Source organism: Terrapene carolina, unplaced genomic scaffold, assembly GCF_002925995.2.
Source record: "Terrapene carolina triunguis isolate 2854851 unplaced genomic scaffold, T_m_triunguis-2.0 Scaffold42, whole genome shotgun sequence".
In the NCBI taxonomy this organism is placed as follows: Eukaryota; Metazoa; Chordata; order Testudines; family Emydidae; genus Terrapene; species Terrapene triunguis.
The window spans coordinates 8,969,576-8,981,496 of NW_020664393.1; positions in this window are offsets into that span (position 1 = coordinate 8,969,576).

Here is an 11,921-nt window from a genome sequence, read left to right on the forward strand (position 1 = left end):
AAGTCTGTTATTCCTTAAAGAGAATAATATGCCAGTTTATTATCTCAAATAGTTATTCGGACACTTCAGTTTAAACACACTGGATTAGTTAAAACAGTAAAACAAGTTTATTAACTACAAAGAGATTTTAAAGTGAGTACAAGTAATGAGGTATAAAAGACAGAAATGGTTAGAAGAAAAATAAATATAAGACTTTTACTAATACCTAACTTAACAAACTATATCAGATTCAAGCAAAGTTTCTCACCACAAGCTTTCACAGCAGTCTCACTGACCAAACCTTGTAGGTCTGGACCCCTCCTCTAGAGTCTAACGACTGCTTCCTTTGTCCCTTCAGGTGCAGTGAGTGCAAGGGGCGGGGAGTGTGGGGTACCTTGGGGTGTTTGTCCCTCCTTTTATGTTGTTTCAGTCCCTCTCTTGAGAAACATTTCCAGCAGGGCACCTGGAGACAAAAAGTCTATGTGGAAGGATGGTCCCTGTTGCTTTATTCTCACCTGTTAGAACTTTTGTTGTCTTCCCTCCCTGCTTGCTGTTTACTGCTTAAATGCAAATTAAGCGGAACACACGTTCCTTTGTTTATGACAGACCTGTTTACCAACTTCTGTGTAGTCAGAGCTGTGGCATTGGGAACATGTGTTATACAGGGAAATCTTATAATTTTACATACAGTGTTGCCATACATATTTTATCAGGATGATTCCAGCAAACTACGAGTTTTCAAATGATACCTTACAAGGCATGTCTTGTACAAAATTATTACAATAGGGTGTGGCTACAGGGGTCTATTCTGTTACATACATATTTATAGAATATTTGCCTGCTAGTGTATCAGTGCCAAGTTTTTTGAGTATGTAATGAAAAATTCTATTAAAATACACGTTAGGAAGTAGAGCTTTTGTTGCCATGATATGTAGAACTCCCTATCCTTGCTTCTGCAGGTTTTGAAGCTCAGTCTTAAATGTGCAATAACAATTTTATTTATTTATTTATTTTTTATTTTTTTATTTTTATACATAAACAGGATTACTAGCTGGAGCTGGCCACGTGATGAAAGCAAGATTTAATAATCATATTGCAAAGGCTATTTTAGAACACCTGCACCCTATTAACAGAGTATGACAAGCCTGTTGAGAAACTAGAACTTAATATAGCTTATAGTTTAGAATGATTAATTGGATCATATTTGTTCTCTCCCACTGTGCCAGAACAAGACACTGTGGGTGTTTTATCATCTCAGAAAGAAAAGAACAGATGTCTTTTCAGATCATAGATCATGAGTGCTCATTAACTTTTATTATCTTTATAAAAAATGTTAGATAGCAAAGCCTGGTTTTTGATGATTGAAAATGTTGTGCATCTAATGTTGCAAAAACCATAAACTGTGAGAAGTAACCTAATGACTATGACAGTTGTAATTCACATGGAATATACAGTAAATAGGCTAAAAGTGGAAGAAGGAGGGTAATAACTTCTTTGAGCCAAATCTTCTGTAGGCTAATTTCTGAGGAGTCCAAGGTTATAGTATTAAAAATATTAATGCCAACTCCACTTAAGAAATCTGGCAATTCATGTTTAAAAAAAAATCTTTTGAGGTTGTATTTACATTGGGAAGTTTTCAGAGCCTTTCTCAAGTGCGTGACCATGTAGCAGCTCCATGTACCCCAAGCAGTCCATTCCCTCCATAACCCTTGCCTCCTCACCTGGCCCCAGGGGCAGGGCACTGGAGGAACAAAGCCTCTTCTCCCTATCCAAAGCTGGGCTGCTCCCACCTGGGAGCTGCTCTCTGTTCTGGTATCATAGCAGCCCCTGGTGGGTGAAAGGCATAACTGCAGTGCCTCTCTGGCAGAATGCATTTTCTGCAGAGGAAAAAAAATTCTGCGAGGGACATGAATTCTGCTTGTGTGCAATGGCACAGAATTCCCCCAGGAGTAAAGTTTTACACTCCCCTTTCTGCAGCTCTGGACTGCAGGTCTTAATAAAGAGAGAGGACTAAACAACTGCTTAGTGTACAAATATTTACATTTAATAAAATCATTGTAAGCAATTTGAAAAACTTTACATTTTTTAAAAAGACATTGTTAAGCCCACCACTATGTTCTTCCAATATAGACTTCTCCAAACTCTTATTGCTGCTATAGCAATGCATGCTCATGGAATGAAAATATCGTTTGTAGCATTTGTATCGTGAGGTAGGATTTCAGAATAACATTTATACTTCTGTTCTCTCACATCTATTTACATTCTCTCTCTCTCTACACCCTCTCCCCTTTTGAGCTTCAGAGACCATTTCTCAGGGCTTTACACGAGTGGCACCAGTTTAATTTACCTTATGAGTAAACAGAAAATTTGGCCTCTTTCTGGCTGGCAGCAGTCCTGTTAATAATTGACTTGTTCTCAGTTTGTGTGGTCAGCTAGGAAATCTTGCCTGTTGCCAAAATGTTACAGATTTTGAAACTCCTCCCAGACAAGTCCCTGCTTTGGTGATGACTCATGACTGGGGATTGAAGTGGGCATCTCCAAAGTGAAAAGCATATGTCACTACAGCTTTAACTAAGACCCAAATCCACAAAGGGACTTAGGCATTGTGATGCTGAGCTTTGCAGTGCCTGATTTATAAAATCACTAGAACAAAAATGGAATCTACAAAGCTTGAGTTAGGCATATAGGCTTTTGTTACAGGGTGACAGAGGATGTGGAAAAAGCCAATGTACTCAATGCTTTTTTTTGCCTCTGTCTTCATGAACAAGGTCAGCTCCCAGACTGCTGCACTGGGCAGCACAGTATGGGGAGGAGGTGACCAGCCCTCTGTGGAGAAAGAAGTGGTTTGGGACTATTTAGAAAAGCTGGACAAGCACAAGTCAATGGGGCCGGATGCACTGCATCCGAGGGTGCTAAAGGAGTTGGCGGATGTGATTGCAGAGCCATTGGCCATTATCTTTGAAAACTCATGGCGATCGGGGGAGGTCCCGGATGACTGGAAAAAGGCTAATGTAGTGCCCATCTTTAAAAAAGGGAAGGAGGAGGATCCGGGGAACTACAGGCCAGTCAGCCTCATCTCAGTCCCTGGAAAAATCATGGAGTAGGTCCTCAAGGAATCAATTCTGAAGCACTTAGAGGAGAGGAAAGGGATCAGGAACAGTCAGCATGGATTCAGCAAGGGGAAGTCATGCCTGACTAACCTAATTGCCTTCTATGAGGAGATAACTGACTCTGTGGATAAGGGGAAAGCAGTGGACGTGTTATTCCTTGACTTTAGCAAAGCGTTTGATACAGTCTCCCACAGTATTCTTGCTGGCAAGTTAAAGAAGTATGGGCTGGATGAATGGTGGATAGAAGGCTGGCTAGATCGTCGGGCTCAACGGGTAGTGATCAATGGCTCCATGTCTAGTTGGCAGCCAGTATCAAGCAGTGTGCCCCAAATGTCGGTCCTGGGGCCGGTTTTGTTCAATCTCTTCATTAATGATCTGGAGGATGGCGTGGACTGCACCCTCAGCAAGTTTGCAGATGACACTAAACTGGGAGGAATGGTAGATACGCTGGAGGGTAGGGATAGCATACAGAGGGACGTAGATAAATTAGAGGATTGGGCCAAAAGAAATCTGATGAGGTTCAACAAGGACAAGTGCAGAGTCCTGCACTTAGGACGGAAGAATCCAATGCACTGCTACAGACTAGGGACTAAATGGCTAGGCAGCAGTTCTGCAGAAAAGGCCCTAGGGGTTACAGTGGACGAGAAGCTGGATATGAGTCCACAGTGTGCCCTTGTTGCCAAGAAGGCTAACAGCATTTTGGGCTGTATAAGTAGGGGCATTGCCAGCAGATGGAGGGACGTGATCATTCCCCTCTATTCGACATTGGTGAGGCCTCATCTGGAGTACTGTGTCCAGTTTTGGGCCCCACAGTACAAGAAGGATGAGGGAAAAATTGGAAAGAGTCCAATGGAGGGCAACAAAAATGATTAGGGGGCTGGAACACATGATTTATGAGGATAGGCTGAGGGAACTGGGATTGTTTAATCTGCAGAAGAGAAGAATGAGGGGGGATTTGATAGCTGCATTCAACTACCTGAAAGAGTTTCAAAGAGGATGGATCTAGACTGTTCTCAGTGGTACCAGATGACAGAACAAGGAGTAATGGTCTCAAGTTGCAGTGGGGGAGGTTTAGGTTGGATATTAGGAAAAACTTTTTCACTAGGAGGGTGGTGAAGCACTGGAATGGGTTACCTAGGAAGGTGGTGGAATCTCCTTCCTTAGAGGTTTTTAAGGTCAGGCTTGACAAAGCCCTGGCTGGGATGATTTAGTTGGGGATTTGTCCTGCTTTGAGCAGGGGGTTGGACTAGATGACCTCCTGAGGTCCCTTCCAACCCTGATATTCTATGATATTCTATGGTACTGGGCAAAGTGTTGGTGATTTAGCCCTCTGTCATGCCATCTCTCATTTAGGGAAATAAATTAGAACTGGCTGGAGATGACCTGGCCCTAATTGGGGAAGCAGAGATAGCTGTTGCCTAATTAGCCTGGGGCTGTATAAAAGCCTCAGGGGAAGGAAGCCAAGGGGGGAGCAGAAAGAAAAGGTAGGGAGTGGAAGTAGGGAGGTAGTCGTGCCCCCCCCCACCTGCAGATGGTTAAGGGCCAACTGTACATGGTGAAACGGTGGTGGGAACAAGCCTATGAATAAACTGCACCAGTGGTGACTAACTCGAGAGTCTCAGAGTGACTTTGTGGACCTAGCAGAGGCAGGAGCCCGCGGGGCCCTGCCATGCTCTGCTACACGTGGGGGCTTGTCCAGGATTCCGTGCTAGAGCAAGTGTTTGGCAGCCTAGAGATGGATGAGACCCTGCAATGGCTGGTCAAGCAGCAAGAGGAGGTGAAGAAGGCAATGCAGAGTTTTCAGCAAGCCCAGAAGCTGGAGAGACAGGCCTTGCTCACCTGGAAGGCAGAACAGCAGAAGAACCTGCAGGACTTCATTCGGGAGCAGGCCGGCATCCAACAGCAGCTCCTGCAGAAAGTGGTGAGTCTCATGGGAGGGGATGGTGTTCAGGTGCCAGGCTTAGGACTTAGTGTAAAATGGGCCTGACCGATGACCCGATGCCTTCCTAGGCACATTTGAGTGGGTAGCCATGGGGGCTGGATGGGACTGGGCAACCTGAGCCCTGCGACTGGCTCTCTACCTCGCTGGTGAAGGCCAAGCAGCCTAAATGGCCCGAAGTGAAGAGCAGGCCAGGAATTATGAAGCGGTAAAGGCAGCCATCCTGGATCTGGTGGGGCTGTCTGCAGAGAAGTACCACCAGAAGTTCTGGTCGGCGAGGTGGACGGGGGATTTGCAGCCCTGGGCATTTGCCCAAAAGTTAATGGACTGGGCCATCTGCTGGCTGAGGCCGGATGCCCAGACAATGTGGGAGATCATGAATGAGCTGGTCCTAGAGCAGTTTTTATGGGGCCTCCCCGAGAACATACAGGTGTGAGTGAGGAGGCACCAACCGAATACGGTCAAGCCAGCTGTAAAGCTTATGGAGGAGCATGTGGAGGCAGACTTCCCCAGGAACGAGGGACGGATGAGCAGGGAAGTGGAGACTGGGAGAAGGCCCAAAGAACCCCCGCCCGGAAAGGGCCCAAAAAACAAACAGGAGGATTCCCGAGGGGGCCCCAACGGGGTCCAGACTGATTGTCTCTCGCAGTGCGGATGACCGGGACACAAGAAGGGATTGCCCGCACATGGATTGTGGATGGGCAGAGTTTTGTGGATGGGCAAACGCTGGAGGGCTGGGGAAGGGGCGGAAACTGTCCACCATTCCAGTAATGGTGGGGAGGAAACCTTAGCAAGGCTTGGTGGACTCTGCCTTGGCCTGCTCTCTGGTACAAAGGAAGCTGGTGAGGTTGCACTGGTGGATTCCTGGTGAGAGGATGGACATAGAATGCTTCCATGGGGATAGGAGGCAATACTCTATAGCCCAGGTCCCCCTCGAGCCCAAGGTAAGAAAAAGGGGAGATTCCCTGAGGACAGGGGTAGAGATCCCCGACCAGAAAGCCCCTAGACAACAGAGCCTGAAAAGGGAGAGGGACGGTATGGGCGAAATGTCCACCCCAGGGTCCTTGACTGGAGAGCAAGGCCCAGCGGAGGCCCTTATTAGCGGACCCCCAAAGGAAAAGACCCAGGCCCCGGTGGACGAGCTTGGGAGACTGGAGGCCCTAAGTGTCTGAGAGGACCTGTGGGTTGCAGCAGAGCTGTGGGGCCGTCCACCCCCCAGACAGTGTAGTTTCTGTGGGTGGAGGATGAAGGAACCCCACATGGCAAACCCTGGGACTGACCTGAAAGAGGAAAAGAAACTCCCCCATAAAGCCCTGTTCTCCCCCTCCCCTCCCCCAGTAGAGGAAGGAGAGGATACGGAGGGGCGAACCGGGCAGTTGGAGAAGGTGTGTGTGTGTGTGTGTGTGTGTGTGTGTGACAGGGTGCTGGGCAAAGGGTTGCTGATTCAGCCCTCTGTCATGCCATTTTCTGTTTAGGGCACTAAAGTAGAGCTGGCTGGAGATGACCTGGCCCTAATTGGGGAAGCAGAGACAGCTGTCACCTAATTAGCTTGTGGCTGTATAAAAGCCTCAGGGGAAGGAAGCCAAGGGGGGAGCAGAAAGAAAGGGAAAAGGCAGGGAGTGGAAGTGGGGAGGTAGCTCTTCCCTCCCTCCCACTTGCAGATGGTGAAGGGCCAACTGTACATGGTGAAACGGTGGTGGGAACAAGTCTGTGAACAAACTGCACCAGTGGTGACTACCCCAGGGTCTCAGAGTGACTTTGTAGACTTAGCAGAGGCAGGAGCCAGAGGGGCCCTGCCGCACTTTGCTACAACTTCCTATACAGTTATGTTAGGGAAGAGTCAACATGGCTTTTAGAAAGGGAAATCATGCTTCACCAATGTGTTAGAATTCTCTGAGGGTGTCAACATGTGAACAAGGGTAATCTATATTGTACTTGGACTTTCAGAAAGCTTTTGACAAGATCCCTCACCAAAGGCTCTTAAGCAAAGCAGTCATGGAATAAGAGAGAAGCTGGGAAACAAATGGTAGGAATAAATGATTAGTTTTCGAAATTGAAAGAGCTAAATTATAGGTACCCCAAGGATCTGTAGTAGGACGTGGACTGTTCAACATATTCATAAATGATCTGGGAGAGGGTGTGAAGCATGAGGTGGCAAAATTTGCAGACAATACAAAATTTCTCAAGATAGTTAAGTCCAAAGCTGACTGCGATGAGTTACAAAGGGATCTCTCAAAACTGGATGATTGGACAACAAAATGACAGATAATTCAGTAATGATAAATGCAAAGTAATGCACATTGCAAAACATAATCCCAATTATACATACAAAATGATGGGTTCTAAATTAGCACTCAAGAAAGAGATCTTGAAATCTTGTGGATAGTTCTCTGAAAATATCTGCTCAATGTGCAGCGGCAGTTTAAAAAAAAAAAACACAACTAACAATGTTAGGAACCATAAGGAAAGGGATAGATAATAAGACAAAAAAAATCATGTCACTATAGAAATCCATGGTATGCCCACACCTTGAATACTGCATTGTCCCATTTCAGAAAAGGTATATTAGAAATTGGAAAAAGTACAGAGATGAGCAACAAAAATAATCAGTGATATAGAACAGCTTCCATACAAGGTGATATTAGAAAGACTAGGCCCATTCATCTTAGAAAAGAGACGACTAAAGGGGGTTATGCTAGAGGTCTATAAAATCATGAATGATGTGGAGAAAGTGAATAGAGAAATGCTATTTACCCTTTCACATAACACAAGAATTAGGGGGCACACGATGAAATTAATAGGCAGCAGGTTTAAAATAAACATGAGGAAGTATTTCTTCTCACAGCCAACCTGTGGAACTCTTTGCTTGGGGATGTTGTGAAGGCCAAAACTATAACTGGGTTCAAAAAAGAATTAGATAAGTTCATGGAGGCTAGGTCAACCAATGGCTATTAGCCAGGATGGGCAGGGATGCAACCCCATGATCTGGGTGTCCCTAAACAACTGACTGCCAGAAGCTGGCACTGGACAGCCAGGGATGGATCACTTGAAAACTTCCCTGTCTGTTAATTCCCTCTGAAGAATCTGGCACTGGCCGCTGTCAGAAGACAGGATACTCATTGCAGGGTGGTCCTCCAATAGGAACCTTTTCCCCAGCAAACCTTTCTGGGGCAGGCCTTTACATTTAACAGAGCCAAGCATCTGCAGCCCTAAAGTAGTCCTTTCGCAACTGGCTGTTGTTTTTGGAATCCCCTGTTCCCACTGTTAAGTACTCAGTTCCCTCTGTGTTTTCCCTTTCTTAATCCTGAGGAGATGACAGTCTTAGAGAGAACTTTCCTCACGCTTCAGAAAAATGTTTGAAAAACCCAGCTGTGTGGCTGATTGCAAGGTCAGTCAACAAGCTGCTAAACAAGAACTGAGGGAGAAGGAGCGATGTGCTTTGTCTCAGTGCCAAGCTATACAGGTGTGGTGGCCTGTGGCCTGTTTCTAAGTGTTTTGAATTAATCTGAGACCCTTGGGACATGGCGCAGACTCCAGAGAATGGGGAACTGGGGAGACAGATTCACAAGGGAAAAATCTACTTTGTGTTTTTCAGGCAAGCTTGTACTGTTGTCTTAATTATGTTTATAAAATGAAATAAACACATTAAAGAGAATGCAAAGTACTGTAAATTTGATTTTCTTCCAGGCTGTGAGGAATCCAGCTTTCCTTTTTTTTTTTTTAATTACTTGTAACTGAGCTACTTTTGGGCAGAGAAAAGGAAGCTTTCTGTTTTCAGCATGGGCAGAGAGATTTTTGCACTGAATTTATGCCTTTATGAGTTTGTACAGTGTTTTGAAACTGGATAACCTTTCAGTGAATCTTTTGAAATCACCGGCATGTTGGTAAACCCCAGAGTAACATATTTACACATGATATGGTACAATGAACTTCTGAGCATGCCACACAACAGCGTTATTTGTCCAGTTAAAACATAAAATTAGCCACTTGCAGCTGTAAATTGATATTAGGAGTCAAAGCTTCAAATCAAAATAATTCAAGTTCCTTAGGGGTTCTTGGGCTGTAAGAATACAAAGTATTCTCTTCAGTTCAACACATCTGTTTATGACCAGATATAATACAGGTAATACACAGCCTATAGGGTAGAGACTGTGATAGGTTTTATAGGCATACAGTACACATACTAATTCGAGAAACCCACTCCAGTTTGTCTAAGATCAGCAAAATTTAAATCAAGGAACTAACTTCTCTATCGACTAAGCATAGTGTACAGACAAAGGGGACCACAGCATGAGGGGCGGTGGGCGGGGAAAGCTAGGAAATGATGTGGCCCTTTATTTTGCAATTCTTGTAGTTTACTTACTAAGGCCTTGGCTACACTTGCAGCTGTACAGCGCTGTGAGGTAAACCTGTCTTCGTACAGCGGAGTAGGGAAAAGCGCTGCAGTCTGTCTGCGCTGACAGCTGCCAGCGCAGTGGTGTGGCCACACTTGCAACATTTGCAGCTGTGTTGGGAGCGGTGCATTATGGGCAGCTATTCCAGCATTCATGTGGCTGCAACGTGCTTTTCAAAATGGGGGCGGGGGGGTAGGGTGGATTGTGACAGGGAGTGTGCGGGGAGAGAGTGCTTTTTGGAGCATGTCAGCTCTCTATTTTGCAAGTTCCGAACTCCCGGCCCCCTGCTCATTCATTTACTCACTCAAAGCAAGCTGCAAACTGTTTGCTTTTCTCTGTGGTATGAGCTTTGAAACCGGCACTTCCGCATTCCTGCAGCCGGTCACAACAATAGAGAGGATTGGCCACTTGACAAGATGATTAGTACAGCGCTGCAAGCGTTACACTCACACCCGTGATTCGTAGCCACTCCGCTGCAGCTGTTATTCCTCTCGGAGATGTGGAGTACCTGCAGCGGTGTACCCAGGGAGATACAGCGCTGTAAGTGCCCTGCCAGTGTGGACGGGGAGTGAGTTACAGCGCTGGGGGAGGCTGTAACTTGCAAGTGTAGCCAAGGCCTTAAAATAAGTCAGCTATTTTAAGTAAGATAAAAACTTCAAAGTAAACCACTGAGTTAAGTTGACTGCTCGAGTGAGTGAAATGTTTAATTTGTAATTTTGAGACCATGACAGCTTTGGTTTGAAGGTCAACAATTTTCCATTCTATTTTGATTGCAAAGAAAGTTATTTGATGCCCATTATTTCTAATCTTTCCCTCTGTGCCATGTCATGTTGGTAGAACACATTCCTTTTCAATGAGCTTTTCATGCATTTAGAGTGCAACACAGGCTTTAATGTCTGCAGGGGGTGGGGGCTGTAATGAGCCATCATCAAGAGATGTTTCCTCTAAGGCCAGTTTTCTAACCACCTTGACTTCCTTCCCATCAGACTGGTTGCCAAACACTGTACCGTCTTACTCCTAACAAACATACCCTCTTTGCCCCCTGAGGGAGAGATCTCTGAAACATGTTTTGAATATTAACTGATTTAGATGCTTAGTAATAAATACCTTCATGGCATTGAATGTGTCCTTTTTTTTTTTTGCCTGAGAATTTCTTAAAGAACCTTATCATACTAATATAATTAGAAATAGACAAAAGCCAAAAACAGGTATATTGTTTCATCAGAAGTGCAGGAACTATTAAGTGGTGCACACCTGAGCCTGCAGTTTGCAGGAATGTTGTGCAGCTGTATATAATGTAATGTAAGTGTAGGAATGTTGTGCAGCTGTATATACGTACTGCATTAAGTGCTTGTGACATTCTATGCCAAGAGTTCAACTGTTGGATTATTAGGATTCTCAAGGGATAACTTCACTGTACTGATTGCCTTTGACAGATCAGTTTGCTTAGATTAAAAAGCAATTGCTACTGTCAAGTCAAATTTAAACACTTTGGTGAGAGGAAACAGAACCCTAGCATTGTCCGATATTTAAAAAAAAAACACCTTGGTCTACAAATTATGTGAAGTGGAAAGAAAACTCTGCATATTTGAAGAGTGATATTGGGGGGGGGGAGGTGGATGTGCAAAGATTTCAGCAAATACACAAGTGGTTAATGTGCTCTGTCTGTGCTCTTAATGCTAGAAATATACTATATATTATGTGAGTCTACTATACAAATATTTAAAGCCTAACACCATACTGCTAGGAAAGTAAATAGATGCAGGTTTTGTTAGGATTTGGACTTGTTTTGAATATTTTTGTGCTATTGCAGTGCAGAATGGGCATATATGATAGGGTGTACAAACCCCATGCTGGACTGGGTTAATGATCTGACCTACAGATTGGCACTGCAATGAGCTTTGCCTTGCAAAATCTGCCAGAAATACTCAAGCTGGATGGCATGAGCAGGGGAGGAACAAGAAATTAAAGGCAGGAAGCAGACTGCAAAGGGTTGTTTGCCCTGGTAGAAGGATGCCTGTGAGAAATTAGATCTCAGGGCTCTGAGAATTAATGTCTGAAATGATGGGGACACTTCGGCCAGAGATGATACTTCTAGCTGATGAGTGGGAGGACTGGACAGGTCTCCCTGAGGTAAAGAAATTCTTGAGTCTGTAGATTTTTTTTCCCTTGCCCCCACCTCTTGTTTGGAGTGTACAAGTTGTTCACAACCAGAGATTGGGAGAGATTCTCTAAGCCATCTGGAGAGAAGGAAAGACCAATAAATGGGGGTTGGCAGGGAGGAGGAGTCTTTTGTTTCTTTACAATTGACTCCAGTCTATAGTGGGCCTTTTGCTGATTCAGCAGAGAGTTTTTTGCTTAGCGTGGGTTTTTCCTACCTGCCGTGAGATGCATTTTTTCTACAGTGTTTGCTGTGGCCTGTTGGGCTTCTAGTGATGGGGCACAGGTTGCCAAGACGATAGGGTTACCATACGTCCGGATTTTCCCGGACGTGTCCGG